This window comes from Chiloscyllium plagiosum, chromosome 6, assembly GCF_004010195.1.
Source record: "Chiloscyllium plagiosum isolate BGI_BamShark_2017 chromosome 6, ASM401019v2, whole genome shotgun sequence".
Classification (NCBI taxonomy): domain Eukaryota; kingdom Metazoa; phylum Chordata; class Chondrichthyes; order Orectolobiformes; family Hemiscylliidae; genus Chiloscyllium; species Chiloscyllium plagiosum.
Genome location: NC_057715.1, coordinates 3,968,678 through 3,987,881, shown reverse-complemented (window position 1 = coordinate 3,987,881; position 19,204 = coordinate 3,968,678).

Sequence of the window (19,204 nt, the reverse complement as noted above, 5' to 3'; positions counted from 1 at the left end):
ACCCTTCAGGCTCACTGTCTGTATTCCTGATGAAGGGCTTTTGCCTGAAATGTCGATTTTACTGCTCCTCAGATGCTGCCTGAACTGCTGTGCTTTTCCAGCACCACTCTAATCTAGACTCTGGTTTCCAGCATCTGCAGTCATTGTTTTTACCTAGGTAATTTAGCATGGCTAATCCACTTAACCTGGATGTCTTTGGTCAGTGGGAGGAAGCCAAAACATCCTGAGGGACCCCATGCATATACAGGGAGAATGTGCAAACGCCACACAGACAGTCACCCAAATATGGAATCAAACCCAGGTCCCTGGCACTGTGAGACAGCAGTGCTAACCACTGAACCACCAATATTCTCAAATAAATCTTGACACTGAAACACAAACAAATACTAGGACAGCTTGACAAAAGGATACATTTTATAAATTATCCATGGGTTAACAGAGGTTATTGGGCAGAGATATTTAGAGTGGGACGTTTTGAACTTGGGCCCCAAATCGTGAAGGCGCAGATGTTAGTTTGTGGAGTGATTTAATCATGGATATATAGAATGCTATATTTGGCAGAGCACTAATATCTCCAGTGAGGCCTGGAGCAGATTACAGAGGTTACGGGGAGGGACGAAGCCATGGAAACATCTGGAAAAAAGGGCAAGTTTAATATTGAGCAAATGCTTAACCTAGAAAAAATATATGGCAGTGTGCATCGGAGCTATTTGGTGAGCTTGGTCCCAGTTAAGATGGGAGATGCAAAGTTTTGGATGAACTTATATTTATAAAGAGTTCTATTGAAGGCACAGGGCTCAAAATGTTAACTCTGCTTTCTCTCCATAGATGCTGCCAGAGCTCCTGAGTTTCATCAGCTCTTTCTGGTTTTGTTTTTGTTTCGGATTTCCACAGTTTTCTGTTATATTACACTTATGAAAGTTCAGATTAGAGACTGGCTAAGCATATTTTAGGTTTTCGTATAAAGGTTGAAGTTACAGTGTCCAGATGAATGGAAGTGCTTAGAATTAGCTGCCATAGATTTCAAAAGCATAGTTAAACTTGAAACAATGTCAAAGAATCCATTATGTGTGTAAGAGTCATAGCAGAAGTGGGAAATACAAGTGATTCTATGTAGATGAATGGGTACAATTTCTTTTCCTCAGAATTTAAAGGCTAGAAGTAATGCTGACCCAGATGAAATCTTAATCAGCTTCCATGGTTTTGGAATGGGATTAACACTTGCAAATTAGAGAGGAGGATCAAGAAATGGCCCTCAGTATTTCCCAGCGAGAGTCTCTAGAATGATAATGACATATTGAATCCAGCGGAACTCTGCACAGGAGCGAAGATGGTCGGTGAATGATGAAAAGGTTCCCCACGAGCCTCAAGTAAAGAGAGTGAGCAGCAGGAGACAGGGGATAAAGATGAGGTCTACTTTTACCTTTGTGTAAATGAATGAATCTTGAGTGAGTTGAAACCTGACTGTTTTTACTGAGAAATGCTTTGTTTTTGCCTGGTTTGTGTACCATTGAGGGTGACAGTACTTTATTATTACAGATGAAGCACTTTGATTTGATAATGTGCTATACAAATGAAATTGACATTTTATTCTATTCACAGGAGGAAATGCTATGATATTATACCAAAATTATAAATTAGACTGAAAAGGAAGTCAATCAATTTAGTTATGCAGTCTCTGTGATGTTTATTTTATTTGCTCTTCTATATCTCAATGTTGAAAGATGTTTGTAATGTTGTGTCTGTTCTCACTTAGCACTAACTCTATTGATCTTGCCACTGTCTTGAAACTGTCAGGCTGCTTGTCTGACATTGAGTACTGGATGAGCAGAAATTTCCTCCAATTTTCTATTTGGAAGACTGCAGTCATTGTCTTCAGACCCTATTATAAATGTTGTTCCCTTGCTACTGCCTTTATCTCTCTCACTGGCAGCTGTCTAGTGCTGAAGCAGACTATTTGAAACCTTGGTGTCAGCTTTGACTCTGGGATGAACTTCTGGTCACATACGTGCCTTCACCAAGACTGTCTCTTTCCACCCTGACATTACCTGGTCCTGTCCTACCTTCAGCTCATTTGCTGCCAGAAACCTTCATCTGTGTTAACACTACATCGACATTTCCTCATTTTCTTTTACTCTTCCTTTACGCAAATATAATAAAAGAAGGAGGGTCATTTCTGCGTGTTGTATATGAGAACTTTCAGATTGCTGTGCGTTCACTCAACTTAGTGAGTGCATTGCTCTAAACCTGACTCTTCCAATGTGCCTATAGCTAGCCTCCCATGTTCCAAAACTAACACTAATCTTCTGTAAACTGGAGGTTATCCAATACTCTATCCCCCAGATCCAATTCATCCAATACTCTGTATTTGTTAATCTTCCTCAGCTCCCAATATTCATCCTTATTATCAGGTCTCTCCAAGGCTTTGTTCCTGCCTAACTGTTGTCTTCTCCAGCCCCATGTCTATGCCTTTCCAGTACTGACATCTTGCCTATGTATGCTCCATGGTTGTGCTTTCACATTCCTAGGGTCTAAAGTCGTGTATTCTTTCTTGAAACTTTTCCACTTCCCTTTCCTCCTTAAGCCATACCATTGCATTTCTTTGCCCAAGCTTTTCACCGGCTATTTTCATGTTGTCTCCTGTGGTTCAATGCCAAGTTTCACTTTATAATTCTCCTATCAAATGCTCTGAAGCATTTAATTATATTAAAACAAATACAAGTTGTTGGTGGTTGTCTTGTTAATTTCTTCCCTTTTGGTGTTGTTGTATTCATATGACTATCAATAGTAACTTCCTCAGAGGAACGAGAGTAGCCAAGAACTTAATTATGTGATAGTGGGTCCCATTCCTTATATCTGCAGTAAAGCTTGGTGAACAAGCGTCAGAGCCAAGATTTAACATTGCTCCTATAATCACTGTGTGCTTAATCTGTATTAGCTACCAAATCTTGTGAAACACTGTAAGATGATACAAAATTGTCATTGTAAGGGTACCCATTGGATGTGATTGCCATTCATACCACTGGAGGTCAACTCCTCATAATTTGCAATGTTTTGTTTTCTCAGAGTGCTGTAATAAGCAACTGAGGCTTTGGAATTATTCCATCATTGTTCCCTTTCAAGTCATGCACCATCCTCATTTATCATTGCTGCTTCTTCACTTTTCATGAATCAGAGTCATAGAGGTGTATGCCCCGGAAACAGAACCTTCAGTCCAACCTGTCCACGCTGACCAGATATCCTTAAATAATCTAGTCCCATTTGCCAGCATATGGTCCATAAACCTCTAAACCTTCCTATTCAAGTACCCATCCAGATGCCTTTTAAATGTTGTCATTGTACTAGTCTCTACAACTTCCTCTGACAGCTCATTTCATGCACACACCATCCTCTAGGTGAGAAAGTTGATTCTTCATTTCCCTTCCTAACTGCACTATAGATGCACCTGGACCACATAGACTGTTGTTAGAGGGGTGGTTCTCTACCTACCACCTTGGCAATGACACTTGGGGAATGTTGATAAATACTGACTTTGCCTGTGACACTGACAATACAAAGGTGCTGTTTTTATTAGATGTTCACTTATTTGTTCTCAGAAATTCTATACCCGTAATGGCAGCATTCATGAGAAATGCTATGTGTTTTCACTGCAGATTCCACTAGTGTGGCCAAGTGCTATTTGACAGATGGTATTTTAAATAATCAGAAACCCACATATGCACATGAAGCAGAGCAACCACAATATATAGACTCCATATTCCGTCAAGTTGTATTTGAAAGCCAGCCCAGTGACACATGTAGCAAATACCTGTAATGCAACTTTACGTCCCACAAAAAATCAATGAGTTAAATGACCATATAATCTGCTTTAAAGAATTATGTTGGTCAAGACAAGGTAGATATTTTTTCTTCTTTTTTTTTAACTGACATCATGAAATATTTCCCATCCATCCAAGAGTAACTGAGGCCTTGACTTCACAACTCATTTGACAGACAGTACCACTGGCAGTCTGTTACTCACCCACAGATGCATCCATCCATGGTTGTTTGGTGGGAGTGATTGCCACATAGTCCTTGTGAAGGTAAAATCGCAGTTGCTATAAAACAGGAGCCATCTAGGATGCCTTGGGTATATTCATGACCACCAATCCTCTTTGGTATTTATTCAGGTTACCAATACTAAATGGGTAAGAATGCCCCTACAAAATCTTTGGCATAGAGGAAACTGTCTTAATAAACTGATTAGCTTCATTGCATATTACCTAATAGCTAGTCACTTTACATTATTAGATTTTTTTTAGATTACATTAGATTAGATTACAGTGTGGAAACAGGCCCTTCGGCCCAACAGGTCCACACCGACCCGCCGAAGCGCAACCCACCCATACCCCTACATTTACCCCTTACCTAACACTACGGGCAATTTAGCATGGCCAATTCACCTGACCTGCACATCTTTGGACTGTGGGAGGAAACCGGAGACATGATGAGTGTGAGACTTCTGGCTTTAGAGTAAATACACATTGCTACTATTGGCATGATCTGTACACTGAAAAACAATAATCAAGGCTAAACAATACAACAAGCAACAGGATAAGGTCAAGTTCTGCCGTTGTTTCACATCCAGTCATGAATGGTTGTGAGCAATTACATGACTAACAGGAGAATCAGATTTGCCAAATATCCCTATCCTCAACAGCAGTACATCAGTTTAAAAAAAAGCTGAAATATTTGCATTCAACTTCAGCCAGAAGTGTTGAGTGGATGATCCATCTCAGCTTTGCGCTGAGGTCCCCAACATTAGTCATGCCAGCTTTCAGCCAAATTAGAGTCAGTCCATGTGAAATCGAGGAATGCCTGAACACACTGGATAGTACAATATTCTGGAAATAGGACTGAAGAATTATATTAGCCAAGTTGTTCCAGTTCAGTGACAGAACTGGCAGTTATCCAACATTATGAAAAGTTGCTCGGATGTGCCCTGTCCAGAACAAGCGTTATAAATACAACCTGGTCAATTACTCCTCTATTCATCTCCTCTCAATCACCAGCAAAACAGTGGAAGGGGATGTTGTCAGTGCTATCCATCAGCAAGTGCAAAGGAATAACCTGCTTATTAATGCTCAGTTTCTGTACCGCCCAGACCACTTTGCTCATTCTCTCTTAATTACAGCCGTAATTCAAACATGGACCAAAGAGCTGATCTCCGGAGGTGAGGATAGGGTGGTTTCCCTTGACATCAAGGAAGTATTTAACAGAGAATGCAATCAAGCAGCCCCAGTAAGGAGTCATGTCTAGCACAATTGAAGACTATTGTATTTGTTGGAGGTTTATCATTTCACTTTATGGACATCACTGGAGGAGTTCCTTAGGGTCCTGGGCTAGGTCCAGTCATCCTCAGATGCTTCATCCACTTTTATCCATTATGAAATCAGGATATTTTCTGATGTTTGGATAAAGTTCAGCACCATTCACAACTCCTCAGATATGTGTCCAAATGCAGCAAGACCTAGCCAACATCCAGGCTTTGGTGGATGTATAGCGAGTAAGGTTTGTACACACAAGTGCCAGATAATGGCCATATCCAACAGGAGAAAATCTAACCATTGCCCCATGACATTCAATGGCATTATTATTAATGTATTCAACATCCTGCGGGTTTGCTATTGGATCTCAAGCTGAATTAAACCAGCCTTATAAATAATTTGGCTAAAGAAGCAGTTCAGAGGCTAGAAATTCTATCGTGAATAACTCGCCCCCTGTCTCCATGGTACCTGTCCATAGCACAAATCAGAAATCATAGAAGTCTACTGCACAGAAAAAAGCCCATCAAGTCTGTGCAGCTCAAAAAATCAGCAAATGTCTCCTAATCCCATTTTCCAGGACTTGCTAATATCCTTGTATGCCTTGGCATGACAAATGCACATTTAAATGCATCTTCAATGTGATGAAGGTTACTTTCTCTACCACGCTTATAGGCAGTGAATTACAGATTCACACCATCTTCATGGTGAAACATTTCTCACAGCTCCACTTAACTTCCTGCTCCTTACCTTAAATCTATGTCCCTTGGTCCTTGATCCTTCCATCAAGGGGATTCATTTCTTCCTGTCTACCCTGTCTATTCTCCTCATAATTTCAAACATTTCAATCATGTCACCCTCAAAGTCCTCTGTTCCCCTGTGTTGAGTTTAATAAGCTTGTGCCTTCAATAAGGTGGTTGAAAATCCAACATCTGTGCTCATGGAGACCAGCAGCTTAGTGCAAAAGGCTCAACTCAGCTTTTGCATCATCATCATCTGGAAGTGCCCATGGAATGGTCCATTTATCGCTGAGGTCCCGGTCATCAAAGATGGCAAATTGCAGCCAATTCAATTTCTTCTGCATATTGTCAAGAAGCAGATGGGCAGCTTGGATACAACAAAGGTGATGGGCTCTGACAATGACCCAGCTGCTGAATTGAAAACATGTGCTTGAGAGCTAGCCATTTCCCCAGTTAAACTGTTTCAGTTCAGTTGCAACGTTGACAACTGCACAACAATGTGAAAAATTTCCAGATACATCCTGAGCACAAAATTGCAGGATACATCCAATCTGGTTGATTACTGCTTCTTCAATACATTTTCAGTCAATAGGAAAGTGATAGAAGCTGTCGTTGACAGTATTATCCAAAGCAATTCATTGTTCAGTACCTGTTCTCCAATTCTAGGTTTGGATTCTGTCAGTGCCACTGGACTTCAGATCTAATGGTTGTCATGTGGAAGCCATTACTTTCATTGTTTCATTTAAAAAGTGAAGTAGAACAAGTCCCAAGGACAATTAATAACTTATTCTAACATGAGTGGTAGGAAGATATTGGATTCTTTGACCAAAAGCATAATAATAGAAGACTTCTAGAACAAAAAATATAAACGGGTAGCAACATAGTTTTTGGAAAGAAAGGTCATAATTAGTGAACTTTATGTTACTTACTTGGGTGGCATGGTGGCTCAGTGGTTAGCCATCTGGGTAAGGGCCTGGGTTCAGTTCCAGTCTCTGGCAACTGTCTATGTGGAGTTTGCACATTCTCCTTACGTCTGTGAGGGTTTTCACTGGATGCTCTGGTTTCCTTCCACGATCCAAAGATGGGTAGGTTAGGTGGATTGGCCAGCCTAAATTGCCCATAGTGTTCAGGGATGTGCAGGTTAGGTGGATTCCATAGTGTTCAGGGATGTGCAGGTTAGGTGGATTGGGCAGCCTAAATTGCCCATAGTGTTCAGGGATGTGTAGGTTCGGTGGATTGGCCAGGCTAAATTGCCCATGGTGTTCAGGGATGTGTACGTTCGGTGGATTGGCCAGGCTAAATTGCCCATGGTGTTCAGGGATGTGTACGTTCGGTGTATTAGTCAGGGGTAAGTATAGGGGCATGAGTTACTATTTGGAGGGTTGGTATGGACTTGTTGGGCCAAATGGCCTGTTTCCACACTGCAGGGATTCAATAAATTCAATAAAGAATCATCAAGAGCAATTCAGTCAGCGTAATGTATTTTGATTTTCAAATAATCTTGCAGAAAATATATTGAGTTAATCAAATTTATGGCACAGAAACGGGCAACTGGTCCAACTGATCTGTCCTGGCATTTAAACTCCACAAGAGCTTTCTTCCTTCCTCTGCTTATCTTAACCTGTAAGGGCTGCATCTGCAGAAAATTCTTGCATGGGTGTTTAACCAAGAATTTCATGCATTTCAATAAATATATCTACGGGTTTATTTATTGCTGTAGGCATGGTGAAAAATGCAGTAATTCTTTCCTAAGTTCAATTGTACCAAGCTAATTACTCTAATTTTCAAAATACATATATTGGACCCCTACTGCATGCACATCCAGAGTTCTAATCTCAACATATGATTTTCATTAAATCTGAGAGCACACTAAGCAATAACTGATATAGTCTGCTTACGTGACCTCCATTAACACCCTGTAATATTGCAGAGATCTCTAACTTTAATTGTCAAAAAGATTATACATGAGTGGATAATTTTAAGTAACATTAAATGCCTGGATAGATAACTGAGTCATGTGGAAACTTACCTCTTCTCAAAGTTCAGATGAGTAGCATTTCTAAAGAAACTGCATGTCCAAGTATGTTTAATAGCAGAAACTTCACGCAGTGCCAAGGCTTTTAGTTGTTCTTCAAATAGCTCTTGAGGCATCATTAGCCAGATCTTGATGATCTTGCAATGCCAGGAATTGCTAGCTGAGATGGATGGAACTGAGGAAATACCTACAGTGAAGGCCTTCATTTCAGTGACATTGTACTTTGAAACAAATTTCCTTCCTCATTAAACTGAAGAATTTTCTGTCAGTTTATGGCCAAACTGTTACACTGCAGTGGCTTGAAAGTGAGAAAAATTGATTAGTTCAAAGGCTTAACTGGAGCAGTTGGTTAGAAGATGTTGGCTTACTGTCAATCAAATCCGATCAGATAGAGTCAGATAGCTGAACAGCACAGAAACAGACCCTATAGTCCAACTCATCCATGCCATCCAGATATCCTAAATTAATCTATTGGCCAACATTTGTCTCATATCCCTCCAAACCCTTCCTATTCATATATACCCATCCAAATGCCTTTTAAATGTTGTAATTGTACCAGCCTCCACCACTTCCTCTGACAGCTCATTCTATATACCCACCAACCTTTGCCTGAAAAAGTAGTCCCTTAGGTTCCTTTTTAAATCTTTCCCCTCTCACCCTAAATCTATGCCCTCTAGTACTGGACTCTCCACACCAGAGAAAAGACCTTGTCTATTTACCCTATTCATGCATCTCATAATTTTATAAACCTCTACAAGATCACCCCACAGCCTCTGACTCCAGGTAAAACAGCCCCAGCCTATTCGGCCTCTCCCTATAGTACAAATCCTCCAATCCCAGCAATATCCTAATAAATCTTTAGTGTCACCGTTGTTGACAGGACCCTCCACTGGTCCGAACCACCTCCTGCATTTCTGCCTCTCACCCTCTTTTCCCTCCTACAATAGGATAGGATTCTCCTTGTTCATATCTACCATCCCACCAGCATCCACAACCTAGAGGATCATCAGCCGCCATTTCTGCCACCTCCAGCGAAATGCTACCATCAGACACATATTCCCCTCCCTTCTCTTGTCTGCCATCTGCTAGGACTGTTCCCTCCAGGATACCTTGTTCTACTCTTCCTTCACTCCCAACACTCCCCCATTGTCCCATGCCATATTTTGCTGCAACCGCTGAAGGGGTAACACCTGCCCATTTCCATCCTCCCTCCTCAGTATCCAAGGGCCTAAACGTACCTTCAAGGTGAAGCAGCAGTTTTTACCTGCACTTCTCACAACCTCTAGCCTACTGCATTCGCTGCTCTCAATGTGGTCTCCTTTACTGCTTTGCAGAGCATCTATATTCTGCCTGTAAAAAGCCCTGAGCTTCCAGTTGCTTGTTACTTTAACACCCACCCTGTTCCCTGGCCAACATCCCTGTCTCAGGCTTACTGCAGTGCTCCAGTGAAGTTCAACTCAACCTGAAAGAACAGCACCTCATCTTCTGCTTGGGAACTCTACAGTCTTCAGGACTCAATATTAAGTTCAATAACTTTAGAGCTTGGACTTTCCCATGGTCCCAGCTCCCTACCACACATATCAGATCTTGTTATCACATAGTCTGCCATTATATACTACCTATTATTAGCTACTCACAGTCTCCATTAACAACTATTCATCCTCCCAACTAGATGTCATCAATTGCTTTGCCTGTCCAACTGTTCTTCTTTCTCTTTGGGCTATATCCCAACCGATCATTAACTCCTTACTCCCTCCCCTCACTCTAGCTTCTGCATATAAACTGGCATTTTCATAGCTACCATCAGTTCTGAGGAAGGGTCACTCAGCCTGAAAGGTTAACTATAATTTCTCTCCACAGATCTGAGCTTTTCCAGCAAGTTCTGTTTTTGCTCTAGTCACTATATTGATATCTTTACTGATAATGTAAGAAGCTATAATTGTCTTGAATATCTTAATGCAACTTTCGATGAAATTTAGATCGAGATCGGTGAAAGATATTCAACCCAAGGAGGCTTTGATGATTCAGATGGAGAGTAGAGTGCGTTTTGGTCAGTTTTTTTTTAACAAATTTATATGATTGTGGTCTCTGCTGAAAAACAATAATTTCGAGCTATGTAATGTTTATCAAGAGGCCTAAATGTCATAAAGATGGGTTTTCATAGCTGGGCTTTGCTTTGACACAAAGTTCGATCTCGAGTGGATAACCAAGACAACATAGTGAGACAACAACAAAACAAAGAACATGAATGAACCAACAAGATCAAAAGACTGGCATGACTGAACATGTCTCAAAAATGCTAATTCTATATCTATAAGATATACAGTATATAGCTGCAGAAACTGTCAGATATTGATGATGCTAAAGTTTGTCCAATTTTGAAATGCAGAGAAATTATCCCTAAGCTATGTGTGAGGAAGCTATGCTTTTAGATAAGTTCTGTCTTTAATTCACCATGTAATAACTTGAAAGAAGTCAGTATTTTGATAGACTCTGGATCTTTAGTTATCTTGGAAACTGCTGCTAATGGCCAAGCTGAAAATGGCATTACTGAAGGAAGTGGGAAACAGATGTGTGATATCAGGGAGGACTCGAATATTGTGGTTTGAGCAGAAGATTTCATGGTCCATTGAATTATTGTAGCTTGAGGTGGGTGTTGAAATTAGACCTTTTAAAACTTTCTATGCATAATGTTGTGTACATTAAAAAGAAGAATGTAAAAATAAGTGCAAAAGCAGTTGGGCGTTGCAGCAAGAAATATAATCAATGGTTGAAGAGTATGATTGACAGGAGGTTGAATGTACATTACATACTATCACCCTCATATCATCGGCAGCTGGGAACACCATCTAGGTGAATCTGAAAATAGCAGAGGTAGATAAAGCATATCACACAAAGTTTTGTGAGGGCATCTGAACACAGGCAGCCAAGTGGAACTTGTTAGCTGTCATCAGGGTGTGTGGAGAGGGAAGTGGTAGCACTGGCCTTATGTTCTTCCAATAAATTGCCATGGTTAATCAAGACCTCTAAGTGAAGAAAGAAATGGGTCAAAGTCAAAACTCATCAGATAGAGGTTAATTTGTGGGTCTTACCTATTCGAGAGGTCAATGCAGTGACTGCCATCACTGGAGCATTTATTGAATGCAGACCGAGTTTCTCATTAAGGAGTACGGGCTGTTGTGTTGATGTTTAAAGAAAACAATAGGAACAAATGGACTTTAATGCCACTGTTCTTCTCAAAAAAACAGTTTCTATGTGCTCCCTTGAGACTGGAATGAAACAAACCCATTAAAATAAGATTGATGTAACCAGTGAGAGTCGTTGGTCTTTGTGATCAAGGCGATGTGCATCCAGAAGCTTTGTTCAGGCTTCAGTGTGACTGAGCACGTGAGTGGTCTGTCTGAGCTAACGTTAATAAATAAGGAGAGTCCTGGAATATTACTACTCCTTCATTGTCCCTGAAACATTTTTACCTAGTAGCACTTACGGGCGTATCTACAGCGCCTGACTGCAGTCATTTAAGAATTCGGATCACTACCGTTTCTCTGGGCTAATTGGAGGTGGGCAACAAATGCCACCTTAACCAGTGGATCTCACAATCCATGAATGAATATTAAAAGTAAAATGGCAGCAAGGATAAAGAAGACAGCTCAGCGTTTGGGGGAAGATTTGTAGCTCGGGTGCTCGTTGTTGTGGTTCTGTTCGCCGAGCTGGAAATTTTTGTTGCAAACGTTTCGTTCCCTGTCTAGATGACATCCTCAGTGCTTGGGAGCCTCCTGTGAAGCGCTTCTGTGGTGTTTCCTCCGGCATTTATAGTGGCCTGTCCCTGCCGCTTCCGGTTGTCAGTTTCAGCTGTCCGCTGTAGTGGCCGGTATATTGGGTCCAGGTCGATGTGTTTGTTGATGGAGTTTGTGGATGAGTGCCATGCTTCTAGGAATTCCCTGGCTGTTCTTTGTTTGGCTTGCCCTATAATGGTAGTGTTTTCCAAGTCGAATTCATGTTGCTTGTCGTCTGCGTGTGTGGCTACTCAGGATAGCTGGTCGTGTCGTTTCGTGGCTAGTTGATGTTCGTGGATGTGGATCGTTAGCTTACTTCCTGTTTGTCCTATATAGTGTTTTGTGCAGTCCTTGCATGGGATTTTGTACACTACGTTAGTTTTGCTCATGCTGGGTATCCAGTCCTTCATTCTGGTGAGTTGTTGTCTGAGGTTGGCTGTTGGTTTGTGTGCTGTTATAAGTCCTAGTGGTCGCAGTAGTCTGGCTGTCAGTTCTGAAATGCTCCTGATGTATGGTAGTGTGGCTACCAGAACCACAACAAGACAGCTCAGCACCACCTTCTCCATGGCCACTAAGGTAATACATTTCAGTTCAACAAGTTGTAGTTCAGCAAGTTCTGCAATAAATGTTGGTTCCATCTATATCCCTTGAGACAGTAAGAAATCTTGTGTCAAACACAACAGCTTTCACTTTTCCAATATTTAACAGAAAGAAACTGGAACATTTCCAAAGCTGCAGACTGGACAAGCAGTCCGGCAACACAAACAGTGAACACAGTGTTGGAGAACAAGAGACAGGTGCCTTTGGTTTACACGAAGTAGCCTCAAGACCTTGATTCTGCTGCACCAACTCCCTTAGCAGATAGGAAAAGGCAGTGCAAGAGATTAAAATTCCAAACAAGCTGAAAATACCCTCAAATGGTGAGGTTATGATGTTACCCTTCAAGTTCAGGCAAGTGTCCTGCTACAGAGAGCAGGCCAGGTTGTGAACATATGCAGATTAGGGTCCCATGATACAATCGCAAACCCAATAATTGCACAAAATGTGTTCATCCAGATTGACAAACTTTGTCAGGGGAATGCCAGCATGATTGGACATTGAGATACTGGCAGACATACTGACAAGAGATACAATTTCTCTGTAAAGCTCATGGTTTAAAGGTAAGACTAAAACCTTCAAACTGTTGAATGAGACACACTGGTCTGATGTCTGTTGTATACTTATATCTGCACACTCATTTCCAAGAATACTGAGGATTTTGTTTACTTTTTTTCTCAACCTGGTTCTTGAGGGACCTCTGATGCCTTGCAATTTTTTTGCTACATCCCTAGAGAACACCTTTTCTACTGTACAAATACAATAATTGGTTCCACTAAGTGACATCTTCAAAAACTATTTATTTAACTTCTGGAGGTGACATGTTAAATCGAAAAAAAAATTCTCCTGAGTTTTCCTTTTGCTTGTTTCGGAAAGTGCTTGCTCAGACCACGTTGCAGACTTTCTGTTGCTGTCTGACTTAGTTTAGTGCACAAGAAACTGAAGCTGCTGCTGGCTTATTGTTAACTGTGTTCGGCCTGCATTCAAAACAGCCCTTATCACTCAGAAAGAAGCAACTCCTCTGCTATTGTTAATAACACAGCGTACATTATAAAGCATGCACTATTATTTCACTTTTGGATAGAATGTAATTTTGCAACTTATTGTTATAAATATCTTATTATAAACAGTTTATAAATTTTTGACCACCTTACTTTTATATAAAATGACAGCACATGTTCCATTCACAGTAACTATGACCATGGTTAATAGAAGATCTTATGGTATAGTTTGCTTCAAAGTCATTTTTTTGGATTTCGTTTGTATGACTTTTATAATTTAAAATAGTAAAATACCAAATATGATTTATTTTACAAAACACATCATTTAATTATATAGAAAATAAATATTTTAGTATCCAGTTTCGTATTAAATATTTTAGATTAAATGCTGAAGCACAGTCATGTAAATGTTATTTCTATTTGCTTACACACCTTACCATTACTAGGATCTTTTACATTAAGCATGTGGAGCACCATTAACACGATAAAAGTAACTCATTGCATTAGCGCAGAGAGCTAGTTTGTTCCAGTCTTGATATTAACACTAAGTCTCATTTACAACTAACCAATGCCTTTACACTTGGCGTTTTTGGGATTTCTTGTGATACTGCGACATTTATGGAAAATTAAAAATACTGTAGATTTTGGAAATCTGAAACAAAACCTGAAAATGTTGGATAGGAAGGGCCAAAATGTTAACTTTGATTTCTCTCCACTGATGCTGCAAGACCTGCTGAACTTTTCCAGCAATTTGTATTCTTGTTTCTGATTTACAGCATCCTCAGTTCTTTGGTTTTCTTTTTATAACAGCTTTGATTTCAGATTATAGTTCTTAATTTCGTTGTGATCTTCATTTCAGTCCTGAACTGTGGTCCAGAGCTTATCATGGCATAACCTCAAAAAATAAGAGTACTTTAAGTGTGCTGGCAAATTTGTTATACACAGATTTTGTTTTAATGACCATGATTTAAAGATGCTTAGTAATTCTTTTCCAACAGCAATGAACTACTGGGATGGTTTCTGTGGTATGTGTTGACCCTATTTGCCTTTATAACAAAGCTGAACTAATTCTTACCTGAGGCAGAAAGAGCATCCTCTAAAAGATAAGGGGTTCAACAGTATTCATGATCAATATGATCTCAAATATTGATTCTTTTTACCTGGAAGAAACAGAGATTTTTTTTTACCCCTTTTTTTCTCTTGGTTTTCATTTTACATTTGTTTATTGTCAATTTTGCATCTATGAGGAAGGGCAGTGGATGGAATTGGTGGGGGTGGGTTATGGTGTTTTGGGTGTGGGAAAGTGTGGAAGACTGAAGAAAGTGTATCATATCAGAGCAATGAGAGGCTGTAAGCATGGTAGACCAACCAGTCAATTTTATACATTTGTTAATTATTCTGTTGTTGTATAATGCTTTACCATATCCTGCAATTGTGATAAAGCATGATTTAAATGCATTTTATTTCTCTTCTTTTGCTATGATCCTATGTCTATTAAGAATTTTATAAATTTGCCAAAACATATTTCACGTGGGACTAATGCAACCCAGAGGCAGGATCCTTTGTCCCATCATGATGTGGCTGTACAGGACATTGATTAGGCCTAAATATTGCACATAATTCTGGTCTCCTACCTATAGGAAAGACGTTGTGAAACTTGAAAGGGTCAGCTATCTCTCCCTATAGCTCAAATCCTTTGGCAGATTTCCTTCTCTAAAGGGCATGAGTGAACCAGATAGATTTTTACAACAACTTGCAATGGATTTATAATAGTCCTTCGATGCTCAATTCCAGATATTCATTGAATTCAAATTCCATCATCTGCCACAGTGAGATTTGAACACAGATCGCCAGAATGTTATTTAGGTTTCCAGGTTAACAGTCCAGCCATAATACCACAAGGCCATCATTTCCCGGATGGAGCGATAGAGATGGATGGACTGACAGAATGGAATGGAGTCTATCATTGACAAGAGTGGAGATATGTATTCTCCCTTGTGTTCTCAATAATTCTATTCTCTCAAGAGCCTGTGGGTTTATATATCCTATTTTCTCCTTGATTTGCTCAGAGAGTTCTCTGAATTCACAAGGATGTAAAAATGAAAACCTTTTAACAACATTATTTACTTATTTACCTCTCTGACAATCTTGTTTCAGAATGAATGGTGAAAAGAATGAATGGCAGCTTATTTCTTCAAACTGTACCTGATTCAATTCATACAAGGGTTATATGTAATGTGTATTTACAGCTGAAATCACCTAGCTGCTTCCTAAAGGTCTCTAGACAGATAGTTAAGTATACCCTAGTTATGAATTTATGCAGAGAATATAAATATACATGAGGTTATAATTGCACCCATCTAAATGTTGGTGCTAGCCTTAATTCAGCAGTAATGGTCTCTTTTCTGAACCTGAAGTTTGTAGTTTCACACCAGATTTTGAGACTTGAGTATATAATCTAGATTGACACTTTAATGCAACATTGTCAGAGTGTTGCACTGCTGGAGATATTATCTGAACAGATGAAATATTACACATGAACAAGAATTTGTACATGAACAAGGAGCAAGAATAGGCCCTTTCAGGTCTGGTCCACAATTCATTAAGACAGAGACATCTGAATGGATCCATGAGTCAGAAGAATCTACGGGGACATGAGCGAAATGCTGGCAAATGAGACCAGATTAATTTCAGATATCTGATCAGTATGGACGAGATGGACTGAAGGGTCTGTTACTGTGCTACACAGCTCTCTGACAATGGCTGATCTGATTTTGATCTCATCTCTATATTTCCTCCTTTCCAAATGCACCATTTGTGGGAAGAAATTAGGGTGAATAGAGAAAGTGAGGTATACAATACAGCAGGGGAACAGGCCCTTCGGCCCACTAAGCCAAAGCCGATTCCTAATCCTTATTTAGACCTGCTACTTATTGCCTCTGTGCACTAAGTGTCCCTCTGAAATGGGCAGTTAACAGGAAATATGAAAGGGGTAGTTAAAGAAGGAGATGATGGGTAGCAGGCCAGGAAATAAGAAAAGTTGAATAAGAAATAATAAGAGCTAGGAGTGATAAAATGTGTTAGCTGTACTGAATGCGACCCAAGTGATGTGATAATGGACCCAGGACTACATGGGAATGGGTAAAAGAAACTCATGTGGCAACTGGACCAGGTGTGAGGTAGGTAAAAACCATGGAATGATGGGATCAGAATCCAAAGTTGTTGAACTTGATGTTGAGTCCCAGAGTCTGCAGGGTCCTGTCCAAGTTTTTAGCTGACCCAAAACAAGGCTCAAAAAGTGTTCGCATTGTCCATAACCAACCTTTATTTAATCATGCATGGAGAGAGGCACTATAAATACACAGGAAGCAATCTCCAAAGAGTATTCAAATTACAGTCTTTTAGAACAAAAATCATGGAAAAATGTATACATGACTTATTCATTTTAGTGACAAGCATTTTATGATAAAATGCCACACTGCTAAGAAATGAATTGAGCTACAGTTTTACAGTTAATAGTTAGTATAGGTCACAGCTTGTTCATGTCACTGTGTGTTCCTTCTCAGGGATTCTAGCCAAAAAGGCCTTTACTCATTAAGGCTTTTGGATAATGACCACAAAATGTCTGTTTGACTAACAAATTATCTGCTTTAAAATGAGTACTGCTTTATGCTTTTATCTAAATACCTTTATTGTTAGTAATGGTACATTTTAATTCTTAAACGAATTTGTTCTTTCTGAAATTATTAAGCTATTCTATCTTTCTTGCTGGAGAAAGTGAGGACTGCAGATGCTGGAGATCAGAGCTGAAAATGTGTTGCTAGAAAAGCCCAGCAGGTCAGGCAGCATCCAGGGAACAGGAGAATCGACGTTTCGGGCATAAGCCCTTCTTCAGGAAAGGCTTTCTTGCTGACCTAGTAAGCAGTTTTATTCTTGCACAGTCCTCAAAGTGGAAAATGAGATATTGTTCTTGGAGCTTGTGCTGAGGCTCACTGGGGCACTGCAACAAGCCTGGGACAGAGATGTTGTTGTGGGAACACATAGAGGTGTTGAAGTGGCAAGTAACTGGAAATTCAGAATCATTCTTCTGCACAGAGCTTAAGTGTTCTGTAAGGCAGTCACCCAATGTTTTGTCTCCTCAATATGTAGAGGAGAAAACATTGTGAATAGTGAATGCAGTAGACCACATCAAATGAAGTGCAGGTAAATTGCTGCTTTACCTGGCAGGTATGTCTGGGGTCTTGGATGGTGATGAGGGAGAATGCAAATAGGCATCATTACATCTTCTGCGATTACATAGAAAGGTGTTGTGGGGTCTAGTAAGATGTTGGGAGTGGAGGACACGTGGGCCAGAGTGTCATAGAGGGAATGGTATCTGCGGAATGCTGGCAAGGTAGTGGATGGGAATACGTACCTGGTCATGACATCCTGCTGGAGGTGACAGAAATGGTGGCTTACAACGCTTTGGGCATGGATGCTGGTGGGATGGTAAGTGAGGACCAGAGGGATCCTATTGGTGTTGTGGGAAGGGAAGGTGAAATAATTCTACAGAGGCTGGTACTCCATCATTAAGTCACCCTTTATTTACATGTGGGGAGTCGTTGACACATCAGTCAGTATCCAGAAACTCCGACCCTCCTTTTTTTCTGTCAGTGAGATTTCTGATTGGACCAGATTAACAGCCTCAATCAAGGCACTCATATTCATTGATATCGAGCTGGCTGACCTTGTTACAATCACCACAAAGATAAAGGGTCAAGGCAAAAGAGATGCTTCAAACATGGTGAAGGGCCCTATTTACCATGGTTGTGGGGAAGCCTTTGTTGAGGAAAATGGTGGACATATTTATACTAAGCTCTTTATAGAAATAACTTGCAAAGTTATAACTGAAAACAAAACGACTGTAGATCGCAGCAGGTCAGGCAGCATTCATGGAGAGAGAGCAAGCTAACGTTTCTGGTCTAGATGACTCTTCATCAGAGTTGAAGTGAAATGAGGAAGGGGCAGCATTTATGCATTAGTTAGTGGGGGGTTGGTGGCCAAGTGGGAGTGCTGGGGGAGAAAAGATGTTGATAGTTCAGATGAAGTGATTGGAATGTGAGAATGGCAGAACAACGGTGTGTCTGACTGCCCGGACTGGAAAGGACAGGCAGTCCCGCTGGGACAGAGGGAGGGGAGAGAGGACATGCTGACACAGAGTGTAACAAGCTGGAAATGTGTTGCTGGAAAAGCGCAGCAGGTCAGGCAGCATCCAGGGAACAGGAGAATCGACGTTTCGGGCATAAGCTCTTCTTCAGGAAACGTCGATTATGCCCGAAACGTCGATTCTCCTGTTCCCTGGATGCTGCCTGACCTGCTGCGCTTTTCCAGCAACACATTTCCAGCTCTGATCTCCAGCATCTGCAGACCTCACTTTCTCCACAGAGTGTAACAAGTAAAGCTAAAAGAAGGGGAAGGAATGGATTTACAATTTAAAGGTGTTGAATTCAACATTAAGTCCAGAAGGCTGTAAAGTGCCTCGTCTGAAGATGAGATGTTGTTCCTCCAGTTTGTGCTTGGATTCACGGGAATACTGCAGCACGCTGAGGACAGACAAGTGGCGCATGTGAGCAGGATGCAGTGTTAAAATGACCGGCTACAGAAAGGTCAGGGTCCTGCTTGCACACAGGCCTGTGGTGTTCTGCAAAGGAATCACCCATTCTCCAATGTAGAGTAGGCGACATTGGGTGCAGCGAATGCAATACACAAGATT